We start from the raw sequence: 27,858 nt of genomic DNA, 5'->3' as shown, positions 1-27,858 counted from the left end.
GCTGGTTCTAAATTCGTGGAAAATGTTTGAGAATGTTGTGGTCTTAAAGGTGAAAAGGCGTGTGAAAGCTCAGCCACGTTACCTGGCTTTCTGTGAACGCCTGTCCAAGAACAGAGAACCACCACTTAATTAATACACTTCAACAGTACTGTTTTTATTCAAGACTATCAGTATATGAATATACTAACAAGGCTTGGGAGAGAAAAGCCACTTAGACCACACTGGGTACTAAAGAGTGGATTCTCTCACCGTTGATAGGGAAAGTTGTTACATTTATACATAACTTCTCACGCAATACAGAGTCCCGTGTCATTAAGCTATCGCAAAGTATATTAATCAAAGTATACTTAATTGTAAGCTTACGCATCAAAAAATGCTCTAAATCTTAACACACCGACACCAGCACCCATCTGGTTAAGATATTAACACTATCTTTAAAGTCAGACATTAACTCCCATTATTTTTCTAGCTCTTTCAAGGCAACAGTCAAATCTCAAAGATGCTCTTTAAATGTAAACATTCAAACCTCATTACTGTGTTACAGCTAGACCGTAAGGCACCAGTACTCCTCTGATGGCTGCCCTTTGACCTAGTGCTGGTACTATGTCATTCTCAGATCTGTGGGATTGGACATGTTTACCCAGCCTGTGCAATTTGCTGTATTAGCAATTTGTTCGCTCAGGATGCTGGGCAATACAGCCAATGTGCTTCAGCCATTTTAGTTAACATTCTAAGCTCAATTTCCTATATGGTCACTATATCTATTTCCAACTTATCAGGCGAAGTGATCGTAAATGGTCAGTTTTTTTTTGTTCAAAAGAGCTTGATTCAAACATTTCGAACACATACATTGAAATACTGCAGAATGACAAACGTGTAAAACAAGTCACTTTCTTCATTTGTAAAATAAATATATGCCACTTCCAATTATTCATTAGTCAGCTAATTACCTACATTTGTTATTAAAAATTGCAATTCGTCTAAATATTGTTATGACCTTTGATCATATTAAATTTCTAATTAATGTTCATTCATGAATTTTCTTTTTTTTTGTTTTCCATTCACCTATTCATATTGAATGTAAATTTGACATGCTTTGACAATATCGGAGTGTGTTCATTTGAAATATGTCTTTGCATATGTATCACTGATTTTACTCATTGCGTATGGTTGCATGGTGGCTCAGTGGTTAGCATTGCTGCCTCACAGCATCAGAGATCTCAGTTTGATTCCATTCTCAGGTGACTGTCTGTGTGGAATTTGAAAGTTTTGAAACTGTTATATTCAGACATCTTAATTTATTTTCTTTAATTTTATTTGCTGTGCAAAAAACTTCGAAAACATTTTAAAACCAAAATTTACAAACCTTGTGTTAAAGATAAATGTTAAATAAAATCCATCAAACCATCCCTCACTGAAAACTGTTGGGGAAGTGCAATCTCCTGGAGAATCCCTGCCCACTCCTTCCTACCTGGGCTCCATGGCTATATACATACCTGGGAGATAGCAGCAGAAGGCCATTCAGCCTTTCAATCCTGCTCCACCATTCAATGGGAAACAGCTGACCATCCAGTCTCCTGTTCCTGCTGTGTTCCAATCCCCTTTCATGACTTTACCTCGAAGAACTATATCTAAGTCCTCCTTTGGTTTCACTGCCTTTTGTACCAGTGACGTTGCGGTGTTACTGTGTGGGTGGAGGCAGGGGTAATGTGATGGTGCTGCCTCCTGGAGGATACACTCAGCATCCCTCTTCATCCTGCAGTAACATCAACGGGATTTCAGCAACGAGAGATAGAACCCTTTTCCAGGATATGGGCATCACTGGCTCAGCCAGCATTTATTCCCCATCTCTAGTTACCCTGGAGAAGATGGGAGTGAGCTGCTGTCTTGAACCATTCACAGTCCATTTGGTGCAGAGTGACAGACAATGCTGGGAGGGAGAGTGTTGCTGGATTTTGGCCAAGTGATTCTCTATCTTTGGTTCTTCAAATGCTGGTTAACTTAATCACAATCTGCACATGATTTTGAGATTTCAGTCTGCAAACCTTCACCATGTAGCACCCTGTATAAAGGAATATATACAGATTAGAAATTCAGAACAGACAATTCTTGTTTCTCTGGAATATCTTTTTTTCCCCTTTCTTCCCCCAAAGCTGTAACCCTCCAGCCCACTTACTCTCTCCCACCATTCTGACTCTGCTACCCCCTAGTGTACACCCTCCCCATTCTCATGGAGTTACTGATAAACAGATCCATTCCACCACTTCCCGTCCCTGTTAGACTCAGCACCCTTTCTGGGTTCACTTCCTTTCCCTTCAGTTGCTGCAAGTCAATAATGTAACAGCAGAATGAAACACAAGGAAACAGAAAGGGAGGTGGCAGATCCTGGACAGAAGAGGGTCCTTCAGGCTGGGAGAATGGGTCAGATTCTTCTTTGATGCCCATTGGTCGATTCCCAGCATTACAATGAATTGGGGATGGAGAGTGGTCCTACATGGGTGTGGTGACACTTTGACCCCCCAGCAGATCAATACAATAAGCAGATGCATTCCTCCTCCAGCCAGTGTGAAAAACTTTCCGCAAAGTATACTTACCCAAAGCATATGTTCCAAAACCTGCCCACATTCTGTACATGTACACACTCGTGGTCCCTGCCTCAGGAATTGTGGGAGTTGTAGTCCCCATGAAGCCACTGGAGCCCTGTCTCGAGAAAGTGAATGAAAAGTGTGTGCTGGAGGGTGTTGTGTATACGATCCCCATTCAGACAGACAGGACCTGTGGGCTGTCACTGGGTTTTACTGAGACATCTGCTTCCACAACTTGATTTACTGATGTAAGGAATATAGATTCAGTCAACTGGGGGGTGGGGAGGTTCATAGGAGGAGCAGATTTTAAGTAGAGGTGGCTCAATGGTTAGCATTGCTTACTCACAGCGTCAGGGACCTGGATTTGATTCCAGCCTTAGACGACCCTGTGGAATTTACACGTTCTCCCCGTGTCTGTGGGGTTTCCTCTGGGTGCTCCAGTTTCATCTCACAGTCCAAATATGTGCAGGTAAAGTGGATCGGCGATGCTAGATTGCCCACAGTATCCATGCATGCGCAGGTTAAACCATTAACCATGGGAAATACAGGGAATGGGTGAGTCTGAATGGGATGCTCATTATAGGATTGGTGTGGACTCCATGGATGAATACCCTGTTTTTGCACTGTAGGGATTCTATTCTATTCTCTGTGGAAGAATGTACCTATCTCAATGTGCTGTAAATCTGTGGAATTCCTATTCAAAATACAGTGGATGCCAGGACAAAGAGGAAATTTACTGAAGAGATACAGATGTTGAATTTGCAATGAGATGAAGGGTGAGAGAGCAGGTGGGAAAATCCAGCTGAGACCGAGGTGAGCTCAGTCATCACCGTATTAAATGGTGGGGCTGGTTCGAAGGGCTGCATCCCCTCTCCTGTGCCCAGTGCTCATCTTCTTAAGGTAATAACTGGAAAGCTGCATCCAAAACTCACCACCTTCACCAAAGGAGATTTTTGGAAAAAGCAGGCTAGTCAGGTGGATTAGTGTTCCAAACTTAGATAGTGAGGAAACATGTAAGAGATAATGATAATGAAACTGAGATGAGTTAAAAATCACACAACAGGTTATGGTCCAACAGGTGTAATTGGATCATGATGAAGGAGCAACACTCCAAAATCTAGTGTACTTCCAATTAAACCTGAAGGACTATAACCTGGTGTTGTGTGATTTTTAACTTTGTACACCCCAGTCCAACATCGGATTCTCCAAATCATGTAAACTGAGGGGAGACAGTGATTTATGGTTTTAGATGGTGTAGTACATTCACACCGTCCAGAATACTCTGTTGTGAATATCCATCCTGTACTTTATTACAAAGCCAAGGTCTCTGATAATGAAAATCAAAACACCCAGGAAACATCCCCTCACCTTGTAATCTGATAAAAGACTTGTGAAAAGTATGGTTGAATTTAGAATACAGTTGGAAAGCGGGAAGATTGAATCCAATCCAGATCCTATGCTTAAACAAAGCAGACTACAATAGGATAGGACAGGAGTTGGCTAATGTAGACTGGAAGCAAAGACTTTAGGGTGGGACAGTTGACAGACAGTGGAGAAATATCAAAGGATATTTCAAACTGCTCAGCAAAAGTATATATCAGGGAAAAGGAAGGACTGTAGGAAAAGGAGTAATCTGCCCTGGGTGGCTCAGGAAATAAGGGAGTCTTATCAAATTGAAATAGAAAACACACAAATTGACAAAGAGCAAGGAGAAACTAGGAGATTAGAAAAACTTTAAAGATCAGCAGAACGTTAAATGGGATTGGGGGAGACAAGTGATGAGTAGCTGTCCCCAGGGCCAGAATAGCAGTTTGCACTGCTAGAGGGGAACCTATTGTGTGGGGAACATATGGCCTCTGTCATTTTTGAAACATGAAACTGTGACAATAGAGATAATCCTGATCAAGTTCAAAATCACAGCACATTCCTAAAGCTTGTACTTCCAAATAATCCTGTTGGACTATAACCTGGTGATGTGTGTTTTTTTTTTAAACTTTGCCCACCCCGCTCTAACACCAGTTCTTCCACATCAGAATCCTGACAGACAGCCCAGCTGAAACTGAAGTGCCTGTCAGATACCTCACTGAGCCACAGGGGCGTGGGGGAGGGGTATGTGGTTTAACCACAAAGTGCTGAGCTGAACTCGACTTTTTAACTGCCATTGCCATGGAGAGAATACTGAGAGGCAGCATCCATTCAAAACCACAAACCACAAAGGTATAAGAATGGGAGCCATACATCGGACAGATGGGGAGTTACCTGATGCTGCCTGGAGGTGTTCTGCATGTACACTATCCAGGTAACTGCCATGTCTCATCAATAAAGACTCAAAGAAGACCTCTCAGAGTTCTGCTAATGTAGTTATTCCTATCCAGCAGGGTTCAGGAATAGGAGTACACCGCAGTCAGTCTTCACAGTGGATGATACGAAGAACATGCCAAGAATTGATAAAGAAACTGCGGAAGGTGAGGAAAAAGAAATAACCATTATCACAAAAGCGTTAGAGCTGGGCAAGCTAATGGAGCTAAAGTTAGATAAGTCTCTTTGCCCTGATGGAATACATCCCAGGTGCTCCCAGAGATAGCAGGAGAAATAGTAAATATACTTGGAGTCAGAGCCCTACAGCAGAGACAGGCCCTTTGGCCCAAACTGACTAGAATGTCCATCCACACTAACCCCATTTCCCTGCACTTGGCCCATCTGCTTCTGACCCTTTGCTATCCATGTATTTGTCCAAATGTCTTTTACCTGTTGTTAATGTACCCACCTCAACCACTTCCACTGGCAGCTCAGTCCTTATACATACCACCCTCTGTGTAAACCTGTTGCCCCCTCAGCTTCCCTTTTATTCTTTCTCCTCTAACCTTCAACTGATGCCTCCACTCCTTGATTTCCTGGGAAAGAGACTGAGTGCATTCACCTTACCCAAGCCTCTCATGGTCTTACACACTTCTAGAAAAGATCCCCCCTCTGTTTCCTCTGCTCTAAACAAAAAACAAAAATCCTCGCTTGTCCAACCTCTCCCTATAACTCAGACCCCTGAGCCCTGGCAAAACTTCTTGTAAGTTTCGTCTGCACTTTTTCCAGTTTAATAACTGAAACCTACGTTACATTCATCACATTTCCAGTATTTCCCCATGGCACTGGAACCGACGTGACAACACTAATGGATAAAAAACCATGATCGAGAATCAACTCCTTTACAACAATTCCATTTTCATTGCATTTTCCATGCTGCAGGTATCCTTGTGTCTTTCTGATTGCATGGTTAATTTAAAACTTATCCTCATACAAATCTGTGACTTAATTGTCCCTTGGAAATGTGCCATGTTTTTTCAGACTTTTAAAAGCAAATTAAATCTCTCTCCACAGTCACCACGCTAACATGGACTTGGCTGTGTCTCAGTATTTTTTCCAGACACACTGACATTTGAAATATTTGCCCACGGACAGAATACACACCTTCCCTTCCACATGAAAAGGCCAATGATATTCAGATCGGCACGGATCAAGTAACCATCGGGTCTGAACATGAAGCTCAATTTGAATTTCTCATCCACAAATCTGCCCGTTCAGTACCCGACAACTGAGAAAACAAGTCACCACCGTTAACACAGGATGGAAATTCATGAGACAATTATAGTATTAAATTGTAGTTTCTTTGTTCCCCCACAACATTAAATCTCAGTCTCACAATTTCTCTCTTCTGTGAGCTGAAATCCAAACCAATCTCCTCACTCCTTTCCTTCACACCCAGCTCTAACTCACTCTCCTCTCTTTGAATTCAGCTTCCTAGCTCCTGCCTGCAGACAAAGAACCAAAAAAAAGGGTGGCATGACAGCACTAGGGTCCCAGGTTCAATTCTCCCCGTGCCTGCGTGGGTTGCCTCCGGGTGCTCCGGTTTCCTCCCACAATCCAAAGATGCACAGGCCAGGTGAATTGGCCAGGCTAAATTGGCCAGTGTTAGGTGCATTAGTCAGAGGGAAATGGGTCTGGGTGGGTTACTCTTCCGATGGTCAGTGTGGGCTGGTTGGGCCAAAAGGCCTGTTTCCACACTGTAGGAAATCTAATCTAATCAAGTCAAATCAATGAGTCTGACTCGGAGCCTCCTGGGTGTTAGTGAATCCTCCCCAAACCTCTCAGGGTTCCCTTCTGGGGCAGAACGCACTGATTTTTTTTCCACAATCTGGAACCTCTTATTTATTTACCCCACTCCCATACTCTGAAAAGAATCATCCTGCACACACTGGCCAAAATCATATCTGGTTGAACTAAAATGAATCAAGTTTGAACTTTAATTGCAGGCCCATCTTTGTTCATTTCCATAACATTCCCGAGTTCTGATAACTTTCTGCAAAATGCTCCCCACACTGATACGCTGACCACTTGTCATGATACCGGGGGAGGGGCCATTCCCCTGGGTCCTGTTCTCAGAGGGAGGAAGGGAGGGAGCTGCCAATGACAGATTAATCCCACACACCCACAGCCTCCCTTCCTGGCACTGACCCAGCCTGCACATACGCCACCAATTGCCCAGCACTGTGCGTGTGCACTGGTCTCCCTTCCTACAGAGGATGCTCCAGATCACACAGGAGCCCTGGTGATTGACAGCAGCTGCTGTCCAATAGGGTGGAGGGGGCGGGGCTGGAGGACTGGGACAATGGGATTGTAAACAATGAATGAATGTGGAGGGACACGGGGAATGGACAGGTCAGTGAGGGACAGGAGCAGTGCAGCTGCAGGAGGGGATCCTGGACAAACTGAGCAATGGGAGAGTCAAACAGGAGAGAAACTACAGGAAGGTTCTGTTTGGAGGCTCAGGCAGGGACAGCTGGGAGACAGTATGGCCTGGTTGCTTGGGCTTGGGCCTTTTCAAAGATGCTGTTACTCAACCCTGAACCCGATCCTCCTGGCCCAGAGGTAAGGACACGACCACCATTTCATGGTGGGCTAGTGGAAAGAAGGGAAGATGTTCTCAATCTCACTCACATGGAAACTCCATGAGCCCCTCCCACTTACTGTCGATGGTGGGGATGGAGGAGGCACAGCAGATGGGAGGGGGGTTAGGGATATAGGGACTGCCTTTCCAAAGGAACCCACCTGTGTTGGTGATATTAACAAGATACAATACAAAGTCACTAACACAAAGCTGGTGTACATGAACTTCATCCAGAATATTAATACCTATAAATGGGTGACACCGACCCCAATGTACAGAATTAAGTCGTGGATATTAATAATGGCATTGTACGTCTCATGAATTTGAGTCAATTCTTCTGAAGTAACAACAAAGAGGATTGACAGTGCAAAGCGGTGGAGATGAACTACATGGTCTTCAGTAAGACATTCATCAAGGTTCCCCATGGGAAACCGGTTAGCAAGATTAGATCTCATGGAATACAGAGAGGACTAGCCATTTGGATACAAAACTGGCTCAAAAATAGAATACAGAGGGTGGTGGCGGAAGGTTGATTTTCAGATTGGAGACCTGGGACCAGTGGGGTGTCACAAAGGATCGTTGCTGGATCCACTAATTTTCATAATTTATATTAATGATTTGGATGTGAATATAGGAAGTAATGTTAGTAAGATGACATCAAAATTGGAGGTGTAATGGACAGTGAAGAGGATTACATCAGATTACAACAGGATCTTGATCAGATGGTTGAATGTGCTGAGAAGTGGCAGATGGACGTTAATTTAGATAAATGTGAGGTGCTGCATTTTGGAAAAGCAAATATTAGCAGGGAGTATACACTTAATGGTAAGGTTCTCGGGAGTGCTGCTGAACAAAGAGACCTTGGAGTGCAGGTTCATAGCTCCTTGAAAGCAGAATCGCAGGTAGATAGATTAGTGAAGAAGTTTAGTATGCTTTCCTTTATTGGTCAGAGCACGGAGTACAGAAGTTGGGAAGTCATATTGCTGCTGTACAGGACATTGGTTAGGTCACGCTTAGAATATTGTGTGCAATTCTGGTCTCCTTCCCATCAAAACAATTTTGTGAACCTTGAAAGGGGTCAGAAAAGTATTACAGGCATGTTGCCAGGGTTGGAGGATTTGAGCTACAGGGAGACGCTGAATTCACCGTTTTCCCTGGAACGTTAGAGGCTGATGGGTGACCTTATAGAGGTTTATAAAATCAGTAGGGGCATGGATAAGGTAAATACACAAGGTCTTTTCCCTGCGGTGGGGAGGAGGTACGATGGGAGGTGGGAGACAGAGGGGGGAGACCAAAAGCGGAGGGTGACGGTTAGTTTGTAGATCTACAACACAACCCTGTTCCTGTTTTCTCCCCATCTCCTTCAAGCCCTCTGAAGGGCTCAGCACAAGTGCACAGTCCCTGGACAGTAGAGCTTCAGGGTGACCAAGTGCTGAAGGTTGCATTTGGGACACTGACCTTTATTGTTCTGTGCACTCATCAATAAATGGACCTGGGTTCAATTCCACTGTCCTGGATTCATGTCTGTGGCCACAGACACACCTGCCTCTGACCCTGACTACTGGATCCCCTGTCACTATAGCTCTGCCATTCTCCTTCCTCCCGTTCTGTGCAGCGGAGCTCTCTGTGGGGTCATGAACCTGGCTGTTGCTGATTTCCCCCGAGAGTCCACCCCACCTGTTCCCCCCATTATAGAATCCCAAGCAGTGCACAATATCTGTCTGAGAAGGGGGAATGATTACTGGGGAGTCCTGCACTCCCTTCCTGAGCCTTTTAGTTGATCTGATGGTCACACATTCCCTTTCTGCCTGTGTAACCCTCACCTGCAGTGTGACTAACTCACTGAACGTGCTGCCCATAACATTCTCAGTATTGCTCCACAGTGAGTCCACTCTCAGCTCCAGGTCTGAAAAGCAGTTTCCCAGTAGCTGCAGATGGGCACTCATCCTGCACACATAGCCGTCACGGACACTGGAAGTGTCCCTTATTTCCCACATTGTACAAGAGGAGCATACCACGGGTCTGAGGTCTCCTGTCACAACGTCTCTCTAGTTTCAGCTAGTTACTCCCATTAAGAGAATTTAAATGAGTAGTAACTATCTTTTACTTCAAACATTTCCATTACATTCAAAAGCCATTCCCTGTGAATTTCTAGTCAGATCCATGCTCCCCACCAACCCACCGTCCCCTCCCAGCACCTCCATTTGCCTCTGCAAGAGGTGTAAAACCTGTGCCCACACCTCAAAAGGGCCCTTCCACATCCAGCAGAGATTTTCCTGCGCATCCAAACACCTCACCTATTATGGCCTTTGCTTTCGATGTGGTCTCCTCTCTACTGGGGAGTTGACAAAGAACACCAACTTGCAGAATGTTTCAGGGAACATTTCTGGGATGCATGCACCAACCAACTCCACCATCCTGTGGCCGACCACTTCAACTTCCCCACCCACTCCGCCAAGGACATTCACGTCCTGGGCCACCTCCACCACCAAATCCCAGCCACCCGACGCCTGGAGAAAGAAAACCTCATCTTCCACATTGGGACCCTTTAACCACAGAATCAAGGTTTCCTCATCTCCCCTCCCCTGCCTTATCCCAGATCCAACCCTCCAACTCGACACGACCCTCTTGAACTGTCCCACCTGTCCATCGTCCTTTCCAATTATCCACTCCACCCACATCTACCTATTGCCTTCCTAGCTCCCTTCCCACCAACCGGACCCACCCTTCTTATTTATCTCTCAGCCCTCTTACTCCCTCCCACCCCACCCAATCCCGGCATTCCTGATAAAAGGAATATGCCGAAAACGTTGATTCTCCTGTTCCTGAGATGCTGCCTGATCTGCTGTGCTTTTCCAGTGCCACACGTTAACACAAGCTGGAAGAACAACACCTCATCTTCTACTTGGGGACCCTGCACACCTCTATCCCCAGTATCAAATTCAATAATTTTACGTCCTGAACTCTCCAATGTCCTAGCGCCCTAGCCTCTTAACCCACACACAAGGCCTTGTTATCACATAGCCTGCCATTACACATTAGCTATAGTTAGCCACGAACAGTCCCCAGAAACAGCTATTCACCCTCCCCCAGCCAGATCGTTATCCACTCCTTTGTCCAACTGCTCTTGGACTATATTACCACCTATCATTTACTCCTTAACCCCTACCTTCTGCATATAAACCGACATTAATTTTCAGTAACATCAGTTCTGAGGAAGGGTCAGCGGATCCAAAATGTTAACTCTGATTTCTCTTCACAGATGCTGCCAGACCTGCTGAGTTTTACCAGTACCTTCTGGTTGTTGTGCGAGATTTACAGCATCCGCAGTTCTTTTGGTTCTAATTTACCAGGAATTTCTAATTCAGGTCTAGCAGCCTAAAACTGTGCGTTTATAAACCCTCCCAGTCCACAATAGCTCCATTTCTTCCCCAGACTTTGCAGTCTCTCCCACTCCCTTCACACTCACTAGGTCCCCCCCTCCCCACCCCCTCACCGTGACACTGCGCCTGCACAGCTCATGGCCATGTGTTGGCCTGCTGGACCCACCCCAATTCACTCCCATTGGCTGGAGGATCACACCAATTCTCCTATTGGTCTGAAGCTGCTGTCAATCATCCGGGCCCCATTGTGACATGAGTGGGCTCCTCCCAAGAGCATCGGATGCTGAGGGGTGACCTCATAGAGCTTTATAAAATCATGAGGAGTATGGATGGGAAAAATAGACAAGGGCTTTTCCCTGGGGTGGGGGAGTCTAGAACGAGAGGGTGTAGGTTTAAGTTGAGAGGGGAAAGATTTAAAAGTGACCCAAGAGGCAACTTTTTTTCACACTGAGATGGGTGCCTGTATGGAATTTTCTGTTCAGGAAAGTGGTGGAGGCTGGTACAGTTACACCATTTGGCATCTGGATGGGTATGTGAATAGGAAGGGTGTAGAGGGATATGTGCCAAATGTTGGGATATCTGGTCGGCATGGACCAGTTCGACCAAAGGGTCTAATTCCATGCTGTGTGTCTTTATGACTCTGCCCTGGGATAAGCTTCATCATTCACAGTGAATGGGGCAGTAACACAGAGGACAAGGGTTTGGGGCTATTCAGCTGTACTGGCCGCTCTGGACATGGTGCCAGTCTATCCCAACTCACCTCCCATTTGTCTGTATACCTCCAAATCCTTCCTTCAAAAAGTTACATTCTAAATTCGTTTTCTCAATAACTACTGGATCTGCATCCAGCTGGCGGACAAACTGTTCCAGATGCTCAGAACTTAGTGAGTACAATAATCTTCACATTTTTAACCTATTTTATTAGCCATTTACCTGAAGGTAGTTACTCAAAATTGTGACGTTAATAATTTCTCCCTCTGTCTCTCTGTAAATTAAATATCCTGGAAAGAAATCTGCTCCTGGTCGAAATTCCTGCCTAACCTTCTCAGCTCCAAGAAGAATTAGTTGATCTTCTGCTAACTCTCCATAAAATAGAAACCCATCTTAATTTTAGTAGTGCCATAAAGATGTACAGCAGAGAAACAGACCCTTCGATCCAAAACTTGTCCATGCTGACCAGATATCCTAAATTAATCTCATCCCATCCACCAGCTCTTGGCGTATATCCTTCTAAACTTTTGCTAATCACATAAAACATCTCAAAGGCATAATTGGGTAATTGTACCAGCCTCCACACTTTCTCTGGCAGCTCCTTCCACACACGTACTATGTTCAGCTGGAAACATTGCCCCTTAGATCCCTTTTAAATCTTTTCCCTCACACCTGAAGCCTGTGCCCCAAGCTTTGGACTCACATATCCTGGGAATAAGACCCTGGGATTTCATCCTATCCATGCTCCTCACAAATGTATCCGATGCTCCAGGGGAAACAGCCCCAGCCTATTCACCCTCTACCTATATAGCTCAAACCCTCAAACCTGGCAACATCTTTGCACATCTTTTCCGAACCCTTGCAAGTTTCACAATATCATTCCGATAGCAGGGAGACCAGGACTGAAAGCAGAATTCCAGAAGTGGATGAATCAATGTGCTGTGCCGCTGCAAAATGACGTCCCAACTTCACTACTCAAATGTACTGACCAGTAAAGGCAAGTACACTAAACACCTTCTTCACTACCCTGCCTATGATTCCACTTTCAAGGAACTATGAATCTGCACTCCAAGGTCTCTTTGTTCAGCAACACTCCCCAGGACCTTCCCATTAAATGTATAATTGCTGCCCTCATTTGCTTTTCCAAAATGGAGGATCTCACATTTATCTGAAATAAACTCGATCTGACAATCCTCAGCCCATTTGATTGAAGTCCCATTGTACTCTGAGTTAACCTTCTTCGCTGTCCAGTACACCTCAAATTTTGATGTCTACTGTAAACCTACTAACTATACCTCATATATTCACAGAAATCATTGATATAAATGATGAAAAGCAGTGAACCCTGCACCGATCCTTACACCATATTGCTCATCACAGGGCTCCAGTCCGAAAAGCACTATCCTCCGTCCCCAACCTTCCCGCCAATTTGTATATAATAGCTGGTTCTCTCTGCATCCCATGGTGTCTAACTTGCTAACCAGTCTGTTATGTGGACCTTTTTGAATGTCTTTCTGAAGTCCAAGTTAGTGATGTATGTACAAAGCCATGCTGACTATTCCTAATCACTTCTTACATTTCCAATTACATATAAACCTGTCCTTCAGAATTCCTTCCAACACCTTGTCTGCCACTACCCTCAGGCTCACCAGTGTATTGTTCCCTGGCCTTTCCTCATCACCTTTCTCAAATAATGGTGCCTGTCTTGCAGCACCTCACCTGTGGCTATCGGTGGTAGAAATATCTCAGCGAGGGACCCGAAAATCACTTCCCTAACTTCCCACAAAGATTTGGCATACACCTGATCAGGTCCCACAGATTTACTCAGCTTTCTGTATAAGACATTCCGTACAACCTCCTCTGTAATATGGACAGTTGTCAAGATATCACTATTTATTTCTCCAAACTCTCTCGCTTCCATATCCTCTTTCAGTAAAAGCTGACATGAAATCCTTGGGTAGTATCTCTCCCACCTTCTGTGGTTCCACAGACAGCCTTGTTGATCTTTGAGGGTCCCTATTCTCTGCCTGGTTACTCTTTTGTCCTTAGTGTTTGGTAGAATCTCTTTGGATTGTCCTTAAACCTCTTTCCCCCCCAAAGCTATCTCTTGTAGCCTTTTTGCCCTCCTGTTTTCCCTCGAGTGTACTCCTATTGCCCCTATACTCTGAGGGATTCATTAAAACCCAGCTGTCTGTACCTGCCATATCCCTCCTTCATCTTTTTGACCAGTCCCTCAATTTCTCTAGACACACAGCATTCCCTACACCTACCAGACTTGGCCTTAACAGGAACATACTGTCTATGTACTCTTGTTGTCTCATTTTCACAGGCCTATGGAGGCAATCGCAGATGAGGACATGGAAACAGTCATTCTCAGTAAAGAGGTAGTGTTGGGAAAGATAACAGCCCAAAAGTACATGGGTCTCCTGGCCGTGATGGAATGCATCCCAGGGGACTAGAAGAGATGGTGAAGGGTGCATTGTCCTTCCTTGCTAGAGGGATGGTTATGCTGCAGCTGTACAGGGTGCTGGTGAGGCCACACCTGGAGTACTGGAATACAGGTTTGGTCTCCTGACACTGGAGGGGGTGCAGAGGAGGGTCACTAGTTTGAGTTGGGAGTTGAGAGGGATGGTGTATGTGGAGAGATTGAATAGACTGGGACTATACTTGTTGGAATTTAGAAGAATGGGAAGTTGTATTGGAAAAAATAAAATTAAGAAGTGAATAGATAAGATAGAAGCAGGGAGGTTATTTCCACTGGGAGGTGGGTCAACCTAGAGAGCACAGCGTCAAAGTAAGGGGGTATCTGATTTAGGACAGAGTTGAGGAGGAACTTCTTCAGCTAAAGGGTTATGAATCTGTGGAATTCCCTGCTGAGTGTAGCAGTTGATGTTATCAACTTGAATGTCTTTAAGGCAAAATGTAGATTTGCAAACAGGAAAGGAATTAAGGGTTATGGTGAGAGAGCAGGAATGTGGGGCTGAGGCCATGAAAAGATCAGCCCTGATCTTATTGAATAGCAGAGCAGGCTTGACGGGCCAGATGGCCTACCCCTGCTCCTATTCCTTCTGTTCTTATGTTCCCACTTTCCAGCCATCCCTTTGCCTGGGGTTGCAAAGAAATATTGAAAGTTCTCGCCTTGTACCGTCAAAATTCACCTTTGTCCAATTTTGAACACCAGCTTTTAGATCTGGTCTATTATTTTCTGCAACTATTTTAAAACTAGTAGAATTATTGTCAGAGAATCCCAAGTGTGGAAGCAGGCCATTCGGCCCATCACATCCACACTGACCCTCACAGCCTCCTATCCTACCATTGTAACGCTGCATTTCCCAAGGCCAATCCACATAGCCTGCACATCCCTGAACATTATGGGCAATTCAGCCTGGATTATCCACCAAACCTGCACACCTTTGGTCTGTGGGAGGAAACCAGAGCACCTGGACGAAACCTACACAGACAACCTCAATGAGGTATCATCCTGTTCTTATTTCCCAGTTCCACCCAAGTAATTTCAACGGGCGAACCCTCATGAATATCCTCGCTAAGCACAACAATAATGTTATCCCAAATCAAAAACACCATCCCACCTTCTCTCTTATCCCCCTTTCTGTCCTTCCTCTTACATCTATTCCCTGGAACATTAAGCTACCTGTCCTTTCCAACCTAAGCCACGTTTCTGTAATGCATACTATATCCCAGTCCCATGTTCAAAACCATATCTGAAGCTCATCTGCTTTCCCTGTAAAACCTCTTGCATTGACATAAATGCAGTGCAGTGCTATCAACAGGACAGACTGATGGGCAGAGGGGGTGGGATGGCCCTATTGGTGAGGGATGACGTTCAGTCCCTTGCGAAGGGGGAGATACAGAATCAGGAGATATAGAGTCAGATTGGAGGGTGGCTAATGTTGTCCCACTTTTCCAGAAAGGTGGGAGAGAGAAAACAAGGAATTATAGACCGGTTAGCCTGATGTCAGTGGTGAGAATGACGCTGAGTCAATTACAAAAGATGAAATTATGGCTCATTTGGATAGCAGTAATAGGATTCCTCAGAGTCAGCATGGATTTACAAAGGGGAATATACTGACTGGGATTGAAAATTGGCTGGCTGACAGGAAGCAAAGTGTAGTGATAAACGCTTCCTTTCGGAATGGCAGGCAGTGACTAGTGGGGTACCACAAGGTTCGGTGCTGGGACCGCAGCTGTGTCCTCGGTCCTGGGACCGCAATATACATTGATAAAATAGATGAACACATTAAAAGTAATATTAGCAAATTTGCTGATGACACAAATCTGGGTGGCAGGGTGAAATGTGAGGACAATGTTATGAGAATACAGGTTAACTTGGTCAGGCTAGGTGAGAGGACGGATGCATAGCAGATGCAGTTTAAGGTGAATAAATGTGTGGTTATCCACTTTGGAGGCAAGAACAGGAAGGCAGATTACTATCTAAAAGGAGTCATGTTTTGTAAAGGGAAGTACAACGAGATCTCGGTGTGTTGTACATCAGTCAATGAAAGCAAGCATGCAGGTACAGCAGGTAGTGAAGAAAGCTCACTGCATGCTGGCCCTCATAACAAGAGGAATTGAGTATAGGAGCAAAGAGGTCCTTCTGCAGCTGTACAGGGCCCCGGTAAGACCGCACCTGGAGTATTGTGGGCAGTTTTGGTCTCCACATTTGAGGAAGAGCATTGTGGCTATTGAGGGAGTATTGGGTAGGTTCACGAGGACAATTCCCGGAATTGGCGGAATGATCATATGTTGAAAGATTGGAGCGACTGAGCTTGTATACACTGGAGTTTAGAAGAATGAGAGGGGATCTGATTGAGACCTACAAGATTATTAAAGGGTTGGACACTCTGGAGGCAGGAAGCATGTTTCCATGGATGGGTGAGTCCAGAACCAGAGGATGCAGGTTAAAAATAAGGGAGAGGCCATTTAGAAGAGAGTTGAGGAGAAACGTCTTCACCCAGAGAGTAGTGGACACATGGAATGCACTGCCCCAGAAGGCAGTGGAGGCCACGTCTCTGGATAGTTTCAAGAAAGAGATGGATAGAGCTGTTAAAGATAATGGAATCAAGTGTTACGGAGATAAGACAGGAACAGGATACTGATTGTGGATGGTCAGCCATGATCATAATGAATGGTGGTGCTGGCTCAAAGGGCAGAATGGCCTATTCCTGCACCTATTGTCTATTGTACCTTGTCAGTCCGACCTCATTCTGTGCCTTGCCCTTGCCTGTCTAACTTCTCAACTGTACCAGCCTCAGGGTTACCTCCTTTCTCACTATCTCTTTAGGATTACCCCCATGCCCTCACTGGTTTAATGCCTCCTAAGCAGCACTAGCAAATCTCCATGCTTGGATATCAGACACTTCCAATTCAGGTGTAATCCTTCCTTCTTATGCATATCAATTCTACCCCAGCAGAGATTCCAATGATTCGAAAATGGGAATCCTTCTCCCCTGTATCAAATCCTTAGCCACGCATTCATCTGCTCCACCCTGCTATTCCTACTCTCACTAGCATGTGGCACAGAGAGTAATCCAGATATTACTACCCACAAGGACCTGCTTATTATCCTCCAGGCTAATTTGCTATATTCTCTCATCAGGACTTCATCCTTTTCTCTGATGTCATTGGTACCAATGTACAGCGACCTCCCATTGATCATTCTCCCCTTTCAGAATATTCTGCACTCTCAGAGCCATCCTTCACCCAGACAGTAGGGAGGCACCACCCCATTCTGATGTCTCACTGTCAGCTCCAGAAACTGCAGTCTGTGCTGCAGATGAGAGAGCCCCCATCATCATCGATCACGTGGAACCTGGTATACCTCACATTACACTAGATTCATTACACTAGTAACTTGGCTGTCAGTGCGATATTCCTCTGAGAGTGTGACACCCGACACTTTCCAAAACAGTATACTTGTTTGAGATGGAAATAACCACAGGAGACTCCGGCACTACTTGCCCTCCACTCCTCCCTCTCCGACAGGAAACCCATCTACCTGACTGGATCGGCAGTTTTCCTACCTTTCTGAAACTGTCACCTATCACACACCCCGGCTCCTGTAAATTCTTCATTACCTTTAACTATTGCTCCATCTGATCCATGAAATCCTACAGGATTTGCTTCCTCACTTCCTGCAGACAATCATGATCATTGAAACTTTCCTTAATCTCCTACATCCAACAGTAAGAGCACATCACTGTACGAATGGCCATCACTGCACCTTAACAGTCCACAGACCCAGAAAAAGGCACACAGTCTTACAGCTTTACAAAACATGACTCTAGAATAAATTAGTACCAATATTTTATATTAAAAAACTTAATCAAAGTATCATAAGATGTGTATTTAAAGAAACAAACCGTCGCCCTACTGAATGTTGTAGCTTTACCTAAATAAAACAGACTAAGATTTATCTTTGAAGGGACCGAAACCCTATGAGTCACAGATGAACAGCACTAAACAGAACCTTCGGTCAAATTTGTCCATGCCGACCTGATATCTGAACCTAATCTTATCTCTCTTGCCAGCACCTGGACCATATCCCTCTAAATCTTTCCTATTCATGTCAAGTATCCAAATGCCTTTAAAATGCTATAATTGTCAGCCTCCACCACTTCTTCTGGCAGCTTATTCCATACACGCACCACACTCTGCGTGAAAAAGTTGCTCCTTAGTTCCCTTTTATATCTTTCCCCTCTCACCCTCAACCTATGCTCTCTATTTCTGGACTCTCCTATTCAGGGAAAAGGCCTTGTCTGTTTACCCTATCGATGCTCCCAATGAGTTTATAAACTTCTATGGAGGTCACCCCTCACTCTCTGATGCTCCAGGGAAAGAAAACCCCAGCCTTTTTGCTCTCTTCCTGCAGCTCAAACCTTGGCAATATCCTTGTAAATCTTTGTTGAACCCTTTCAAGTTTCACAACATCCTTCCGATTCACGGAGAACAGAATTGCACACAATATTGCAAAAGAGGCCTAACCAATGTCCTGTACATGACCTTCCAACTTCTATACTCAATGCTCTGATCAATAAAGGAATGTATTCCAAACACTTTCTTCAATATCCTATCTACCTGCAACTCTACGTTCAAGGAAATATGAACCTGCACTGCAAGATATCTTTGTTCATCAACACTATCTAGGAATTTGGCACTACGTGTATCAGTCCTGTTAAGATTTGCTTTTCCAAAATGCAGCACGTCACATTTATCTGAATTAAGCTCCATCTGCCACTTCTCACCCATCTGAACAACATCCTGTTGTAATCTGAGGTAACCCTCTTCGCTATCCACTATACCTCCAATTTTGGTGACATCTGCAAACTTATTAACTCTACCTCCTATGCTCTTATCTAAATCATATATATATAAACGACGAAAGGTAGTGGTCCCAGCACTGATCCTTGCAGCACTCCACTGGTCACATGCCTCTAATCTGAAAAATAACCCTCCACCACCACCCAGCCTTCTACATTTGAGCCAGTTCTGTATCTAAACGGCTCGTTCTCCCTATATTCCATGAGATCTAACCTTGCTAACCAGTCTTCCATGGGGAACCATGTTGAGTGCCTTACTGAATTCCATCGATCATGTCCACCTCTCTGCCCTCATCAATCCTCTTTGATACATCTTCAAATAACTCAATCAATTTTGAGAGACATGCACAAATTCATGCTGACTATCACTAATCAGTCCTTGCTTTTCAGAATACACGCGCATCTTGTTCCTCAGGATTCCCTCCAACAACTTGCCCAGCATCAATGTCAGGCTCACCGGGCGATAGTTCCCTTGCTTGTCCTTACCACCTTTCTTAAATAGCGGCACCACGTTAACCAACCTCTAGTCTTTCGGCATCTCACCTGTGATAATCGTTGATACAAATATCTCAGCAAGAGGCCCAACTATCACATTCCCAGCTTCCCAGAGCTCTAGGGTACACCTGATCAGGTGCTGGGGAGTAACCAAGCTTTACGGGTTATAAGACGCCCAGCACGTCCTCTTCTGTAAGATGGACATATTCAACATGTCGACATCTATTTCCCCACATTCTATATTGCCCATGTCCTTCTCCACAGTAAACACTGATGCAAAATATTCAGTTAGTATCTCTCCCATCTCCTGCAGCTCCACATGTAGGCTACCTTGCTGATCTTTGAGGAGCCCTATTCTCTCTCGAGTTACACTTTTGTTCTTAATGCATTTATAAACACTCTTGGGATTATTCATAACTCTATTTGCCAAAGATATCTCTTGTCCCCTTTTTGCCCTCCTGATTTCCCTCTTAAGTATACTCCTACTGTCTTTAATGCTCAGGGTTTTTTGGGATTTTTGGTCTGGAATAAATGCAAAATATTACATCTTGAAAAAACAAACGAGGGCAGAGTTACAGTAATTAAAAACAGGGCCTCGAGTAGGGGTTCAGGATTTTCAAGTCTGTGTCACATGGAGACAGGGTGGTTAGGAAGGTGCTTAGCACACTTGTCTTCATTGCTCAGACCTTTGAGTACAAGAGTTGGGACGTTATTTTGGATGTTGGGGAGGCCTTTTCTGGAATTCTGTGTCCAGTTCTGGTCATGCTGATATCGGGAGGTCATTATGTAGTTGGAGTGGATTCAGAAGCGATTTCCCAGGACGTTGATGGGAATAGATAGTTTGAATCATAAGCAGAGGCTGGATAGGCTGCGACTTCTTTCACTGGCGCGCAGGAGGCTGAGGAGTGACCTTATTAGACTCAAATCATGGAGGGGTAGTATCAGTAATGTGAATACCAGGTGTCCTTTCCAGGCAGGGAGGCGATTCAAGACTGGGTACATAGCTTTTAAGGTGACAGCAGAACGGCTTTAAAAAGGCGTTTCTGTTTTTTTTTTGTTCAGACAATGGTTTATGTGTAAAATGAACTATCAGAGGAAGTGGTAGTTGTGAATCAAATTACAAGTTTAGGGTGGCACAGTGGCTCAGTGATTAGCCCTGCTGCCAGGGCCCCAGGTTCGTTTCCAGCTTTGGACAACTGTCTCTGTGGGACTTGCCCATTCTCCCAGTGTCTGCATGGGTTTCTTCCAGGGGCTCCAGTTTCCTCCCTAATGAGAGAGCAGCCCTATGGTCTGGGGGGACAATGCTGCCTTTACCTTTTACACAGTGATGCCACTGTGTCTCTGGGATGGGGAGAGGGAATGCTGAAGGGGTGGATGGGACACCACTACGGCACAGTGCTTTGTCCTGGAGGATGTTCACTTTCTTTAATATTGTTGGGGGCTGCACTGATGTAGGCAAGTGGAGAACGTTCCAACACAATCCTGATGTGTGTCTTATAGAGAGCCGTGGGCGGCATGCTGGCACAGTGGTTAGCACTGCTGCCTCACAGCGCCAGAGACCTGGGTTCAATTCCCGACTCAGGTGACTGACTGTGTGGAGTTTGCACGTTCACCCCGTGTCTGCGTGGGTTTCCTCCGGGAGTTCTGGTTTCCTCCCACAGTCCAAAGATGTGCGGGTCAGGTGAATTGGCCATGCCAAATTGCCCCTAGTGTTAGGTAAGGGGTAAATGTAGGGGTATGGGTGGGTTGCGCTTTGGCGGGTCGGTGTGGACTTGTTGGGCCGAAGGGCCTGTTTCCACACTGTAAGTAATCTAATCAAACAGACACTGGGGAATCAGGGGTTTGGGGAAACTGAGGTTGTTCTCCTTGTAGCAAAGGCAATTGAGGGGAGCTGTGACAGAGGGATTTACAGAAATTATACATTATAATAATAAACCTTACACCCATCAGCTCATTATACAAGGATTACAGGACACACATAAAAGGTTTGGGAAGATTCAAAGAGAACTTTTATGCAGCAAATGGGATTCAGATGGAATACAATACTCACACACAATGCGAATATCCAGGTCCTGATGAATTGACTAATTCAATCAGAGTTTAGTGTTACAATGACTGAGATTACCATCTGAATGTCCACCTGTAGTATCCTGTAATACAAGTTTATAAACTCCATCACTGTCAGTTCAGGTTAGAAACTCACACCATCTCCTCCTCCTGGCCCAGGATGACTGGACACATTACCCCTTGTGGAGGTCAGCAGTCAGTTCAGGGGGAAACCTCTGTGGGTTTCTGTGAGTTTCCACCTTGGGATTTCATGCGACTGAACAGGGCAGATTTTTGACACATGGGACAGAATATTCCAGGAGTCAGTGAGATGCGGAGAGCAGGATTTGCTTCTTTTTTTTCCCTTCCGTGCTGCCGCTGTGCCTCATCAATAAGACATGGGGGTAGGGGGGGTGAAAGGTTCATGCAGCTCGATGGGCAAGTTGTCTCCATTCTGACCAATGGGCAGCAAGTTCCTCCCATAGAGTATCTCTAAAAACAGAGCATCTCTGCATGCTTCACACTGCCCACTGTTCCCAGTAAATGTTTAGAAGAATGGGTGGGGGAATTCCTAGAAAAGGCATAACTGTAAAGTGCTAAGAGGATTGTGAAGAGAGAGAGATACACAGGAGAAGGGGGCAACAAGTTGTCAGATGGAGTATAATTTGGGAAGATGTCAAGTCGGTCAGTTTGGAGGGGACAATAAGAGAACAGAGTGCTATTTACATGGTGGAATCTGTAGAAAGCTGCACCAGAAAGGGATCTGGGGTAATTGTGCAGGAAACACTGAAAGCCAGCAGATTCTGGGCCAGTCACAAAATCAAGGGTTCTGTTTCGGATTCACCAAGTTTAAGGTAACACAGACACGGGTAAGGGGTTTCAGTAGCAATGGAGCTGGGGTGAGGTGGAGACAAGCAACGTTTCAGAGATTGGAATTCCTGGTGTTTGTGATTGTGTAGATGTCTGATTAGAAGGTCACCTTGAAGTCAGATATGACAGCAATATTGTGAAGAGTCTAGTTCTACCTCAGACTGCACCCAGTGAGAGGGAGGGGCTCAGCAGTAAGGGAAAGGAATTTGTATTAGCAACTGAAGGTAATGGATTTAACCGTAACAATGTTTCATCGGAGGAAATTGCAGTTAATCAAGTAGTGGGAATGTGATAAGCAGTTTGATAACTGAGTAACAATGGAGCAATGGAGAGGGATGATGGGGAGGGAGAGCTGGGCATCGTCAGTGTACATGTCAAACCTCACACTGTGCTTTTAGACAATGTCACCTCCTGGCAGTATGTAGGTGATAAACAGTAGGGACCAAGGATAGATCCTGGAGGGACACCAAATACAAGGAATTCATAAAGGAAAGGGAGAGTGGGGATGGAGCAGGATTTACAAATGATGGGGAGGTTAAATGTTAGTTTTTTTTTGCAGAATGGATGAGAAGGACATAACCAGAAAAGACAGACAGACAGAATAAGGAACAATATCTGTGAATTGGCGAGGGGGAGTGACGGGGAGGAAACAGAGTTGGAATGTCTGTGGTTTAGCGAGACTAGGAAAAGATCAAGATGAGCTCTGATAAGACTTGACAAGAGGAGAAAGATGTAAGTTTGGGACAAAAACCAGGAACACCATGTGAGGCAGTTTGTCTCAGTGGGCTAGTGGGATGGAGGGAAGCAGCAGAGGCAGCTGGTCGGATTGTGTCAGTCTTAGTGACAGAGAAACTCAGTGTACTCGTTGCTCTTGTTATTGGAGAGAAGGATGGAGGAGACAGGATGGTGGGCAGTGTTTACAAAGAAACAAAACCAGGGTTAGTGATGTTTAAAATGAGTGAACAAACCTAATGTATTTAACTTTTATCCAGAATATTAAAATGTACAACTGAAGTCCCTGTTCGAATCCCAGCTCGGCAGTCGATGGAATCTGAATTCATGAAATAATAACGAATTAGGAATCTCCTGATTTCCAAGGAACTATTGTCAATGGCAGAAAATATCCTGCCAACCTGACAGTCGCCCAACAAGCTACTCACTGCATTAATCACTGCAAAGTCTCAACAAAGGAATGAAACTGGATGGACCACTTGGCATCTAACAAGGCACCAGAAAATACAACCACAGAATCAGCCCTCTCGGCTCTGCAACATCCTGCTCACTAACATCCGGGTTTTTTGTGCCAAAACGTGGCGAGCTGTCTCACAGACTAGTCAAGGAACAGCCTGACATAGTCATCCTCACAGAGTCATCCCTTACAGATAATGGCTAGACACCACCATCACCATCCCTAGATATCGAGAGTGTGATGATGGAAAAGCATAACAAGGTGAGGCAGCATCTGAGGCGAAGGAGAATCGATGTTTCGAGCCTAAGCCTTTCATCAGCCTGACCTGCTGTGCTTTTCCAGCACCATACTCTCCACTCTGATCTCCAGCATCTGCAGTCTTCACTTTCTCCTGAAATCTCTAGATATGTCCTGTCCCACCAGCAGGACAGACCAGGCAGAGGCGAAGGCACAGTGATGTACACACCTTTTGCCCTGGGAGTACTCAGCATTAACTTTGGACACCAGGAAGTCTCATGGCTCCTGCTGATTACCACGTACTGTGCTCCCACGGCTGACGGATCAGTGCTACTCCATGTTGAATAACACTTGGAGGAAGCACTGAGGCAATAAAATGGTGACAAGCCTACTCTGGGTACAGGATTTCAATGTCCTCTACCAAGAGTAGCTCAGCTGCAGGATTACTGACTGACTGGTCGGGTCCTCAAGGACATAGCTGCTCAACTGGGTTTGCAGCAGGCGGTCACGGAACCAGCAAGATGGAAAAACATACTAGATCTTATCAGTATGAATCTATCAGCTGCAAATGTATCTGTCCATGACAAGAGCGACCATCCCACAGTCTTTTTGGAGACAAAGCCTCACCTTAAAGTTGAGAAAAACCTCCCTTGTGCTGAGTGGTACTATCACCATGCTAAATGGGACAGATGTAGGATCTCAAACTGGATATCTCTGAAGCACTGTGGGATAACAACAGCAACAGAACTGTACTCCAGCACAATCTGTAATCTCATGGGTTTGTACATCCCGCACTCACCCATCACAATGGACAGGAAAGGATGGCATGCCATGAGCAGCACCAGGCATACCTAAAAATGCAGTGCCAACCTGTTGAAGCTACCAAACGGGACCATCTGCATTTTAAACAGCATCAGCATCAAGCAACAGAGCTAAACGATCCCACAACCAATGGATCAGATCAGAATTCTGCCACACCCACTTGTGAATGGTAATGGACAATTAATCAACTTGTTGCAGGAAGCACAACAGATATCCCCACCCTAACTAACGGAGGGATCTCACACATCCATACAGCATTTGCAGCAATTCTCAGCCAGTTGCAAAGTGGGATGATCCATCTCAGCCTTCAACAGTGGTTTCCAAAATCACACACGTGAGTTTTAAGTCAGTTTGACTTAGTTCGAATAAGACCAAGAAATGGTTAAGTAGTGTAAAGGCTATGGGTCCTGCTAACATTCTGGCAATTATACTGATAACTTGTGCTCCAGAACTTGCCACCCACAAAGCCACGTACCCATCCAGCACTGGCATTGACTGACAATGTGGAACATTGCCCAGGGATGTTCAACACAAAAACACAGGTCAACTCCAACCCAGGCAATTTCCCTCGATCAGCAGGAAAGTGATGTAAGTATTCATCAACAGGGCTATCAAGCAGCTGCTTAGCAACAGCCAACTGAGTGACACTCATTTTAGGCTCCACCAGGGCCACTCAGCTCCCGATTGTGTTACCACCTGATTCACAACCTGACAACCAGCTGAATCCCAGAGGTGAGGTAAGAGTGACAGCCCAGTCCCACTCCAACACCACTATTTCTAGCTGATTCCACCTTCATCTCAGCTCATATACTGAAACTCTCATCCATCGTGTGTTATCTCCAGACTTAAATTATCCAAACACACTCCTGGCCAGCCTCCCAAATTCAACCTCCCTGTAATCTCAAGAAAAATTGAAAGCTCTATCGCCCACGTACTCACTTCTCCCCAAATATGTTCACCCGTCAAAAGGCTCCTATAAGCAACAACAATTTAAAATTCTCATTCTTGACTTGATTCCTGGCTGTTCTCATCCCTAGCTCCATGCACCACACATCCTTTGAGACCTCGTCAATCCATTTACTTCGAGACTCCTAATAATTTGTTAATTCATTACTTCAACTGTGTAGCTGATTCTACAGTTGCTAAAGCAACATGGTCTGGAATTTGCAGACAAAACATCACAGGTCTGCGTTCCACCTTTAAGACATCCCTCAAAACCTGCTTTTTGGCAATGCTTTTGGTCACCTGACCTAATATCTCCATCTCTGGCTTTATATCTAAAATTCTCAATGATATTTTATATGAAATTATAAGCATGATAATAAAATTACAAACTGTTCTTGGTTTGGACATTATCTTCAAATCATCACTGTTGCTGTAATGAATAATCTGTAATGTCTCTTACCCAACCACATTGTGGGAGCACCTTCACCACACAAACTGCAGCTGTACAAGAAAGTCAAGCATCACCCTCTCCCCAGGCAACAGGGCTTTGGCATTAATCACTGGGATCTGTGGAAAGAGAAACACAGTTCAAGGGGGTGCAAAATGCATGACAGGGAATGAAAGTGGTGCAGAATTTGATAGCCAGAAACTGAAGGAAAACACACTTGCTTATTGGAAAAAAGAATTCTTGACTCAAAAATATTCAAGATAAAATAATCTGATAATAGAGCAGCACATGGTCAGGGGCTGGGCCACGTGAAAAATTCATTTACAAATGGTCTGTAAAAGTAACAATACAGTATAAAACAGACCAAACATACCCCCATGGTTGGAGACTGAGGAAGCTGGACATTGACAAAGTGGTCCTGAGGGAGCCCAGAGGTGAATCAGAGCAGGATTGGCTGCTGTCATCACAATGACTCTGTACTCGAGAGAGGCTGCACATGCGCCTGGCTGCACCTTGCCCCCTACAAAGATGGCGGCTCCGCACGTGTCCAGTGAATCGTTGTCCCGAATAAAGATGGCGGCGCTCACTCAGGCCTGCAGCCGCTGAGGCAATTCCCCATTTACTGCAAACACGGGACTGGGACGTTCACATTTGTGTTTTCCGACAGGCACAATTTGTTTGTAAAACCTCTCCGCTCATGACATCACAGCTTCTCTCACATTTCCCTGATTATTTCTTTCCTTACCGTCTCCTTTCTCTCCATAACTTCCCGAGCATTTATTACAGCGACTCTGCGTCGGGCGCGAGGGTGATCACATGGTTTACCTTAGCTCCGCCCTTCATTCACTGTGATTGGTTGGAGGATCAACCTCCCGCAAGGTCCTCCAGCTCAGCCCACCGTCCTTTCATTGGTCCGGTGCTGACATCAATCACCTGGGGTCACTGTTGGCTGGAGCATGCGCAGTGTGTCCTGCTTGTGCTGAGATGTTGGGACATGTGATGGGAGGTAACAACAATGACTGCAGATGCTGGAACCCAGATTCTGGGTCAGTGGTGCTGGAAGAGCACAGCAGTTCATGCAGCATCCAAAGTGCAGAGACATCGACGTTTCAGGCAAAAGCCCTTCATCAGGAATAAAGGCAGTGAGCCTGAAGCGTGGAGAGATAAGCGAGAGGAGGGTGGGGAGAAAGTAGCATAGAGTCCAATGGGTGAGTGGGGGAGAGGATGAAGGTGACAGGTCAGGGAGGAGAGGGTGGGGTGGATAGGTGGAAAAGAAGACAGGCAGGTAGGGCAAGTCCGGACAAGTCATGGGGACAGTGCTGAGCTGGAAGTTTGAATTAGGGTGAGGTGGGGGAAGGGGAAATGAGGAAACTGTTGAAGTCCACATTGATGCCCTGGGGTTGAAGTGTTCTGAGGCAGAAGATGAGGCGTTCTTCCTCCAGGCGTCTGGTGGTAAGGGAGCGGCGTGAAGGAGGCCCAGGACCTCCAATTCCTCGGCAGAGTGGGAGGGGGGAGTTGAAATGTTGGGCTACGGGGCAGTGTGATGGATTTGTTGGGGTGTCCCAGAGATGTTCCCTGAAGCGCTCTGCTAGGAGGCGTCCCCAGTCTCCCCAGTGTAGAGGAGACCACATCGGGAGCAGCGGATACAATAAATGAAATTAGTGGATGTTTAGGTAAAACTTTGATGGATGTGGAAGGCTCCTTTAGGGCCTTGGTTAGAGGTGAGGGAGGAGGTGTGCGCACAGGTTTTACAGTTCTTGCGGTGGCAGGGGAAAGTGCCAGGATGGGAGGGTGGGTTGTAGGGGGCGTGGACCTGACCAGGTAGTCACGGAGGGAATGGTCTTTGCAGAA

The 27,858-nt window shown here is 45.4% G+C and overlaps 1 long non-coding RNA gene across 3 annotated transcripts; it reads right to left on the bottom strand.

Annotated features, from left to right (window-relative positions):
- LOC132810954 (uncharacterized) lies at positions 1-26,818 on the bottom strand. 3 transcript variants are annotated; one of them, XR_009643168.1, is made up of 5 exons: positions 26,381-26,464; positions 26,020-26,126; positions 21,501-21,600; positions 1,497-2,062; positions 1-100 (listed from the first exon to the last, which is right to left on the bottom strand). It is a non-coding gene; the product is annotated as an uncharacterized LOC132810954 (long non-coding RNA). The 3 variants fall into 3 exon arrangements; XR_009643167.1 differs by lacking the exons at positions 1-100; positions 26,381-26,464 and adding an exon at positions 26,753-26,818 and having other exon boundaries at positions 1,378-2,062; XR_009643166.1 differs by lacking the exon at positions 1-100 and having other exon boundaries at positions 1,378-2,062.
- Positions 26,819-27,858: the final 1,040 nt, after the last annotated feature.

This window comes from Hemiscyllium ocellatum, unplaced genomic scaffold (assembly GCF_020745735.1).
Source record: "Hemiscyllium ocellatum isolate sHemOce1 unplaced genomic scaffold, sHemOce1.pat.X.cur. scaffold_204_pat_ctg1, whole genome shotgun sequence".
Taxonomy (NCBI): Eukaryota; Metazoa; Chordata; class Chondrichthyes; order Orectolobiformes; family Hemiscylliidae; genus Hemiscyllium; species Hemiscyllium ocellatum.
This window is presented reverse-complemented; position numbering and strand designations above follow the sequence as displayed.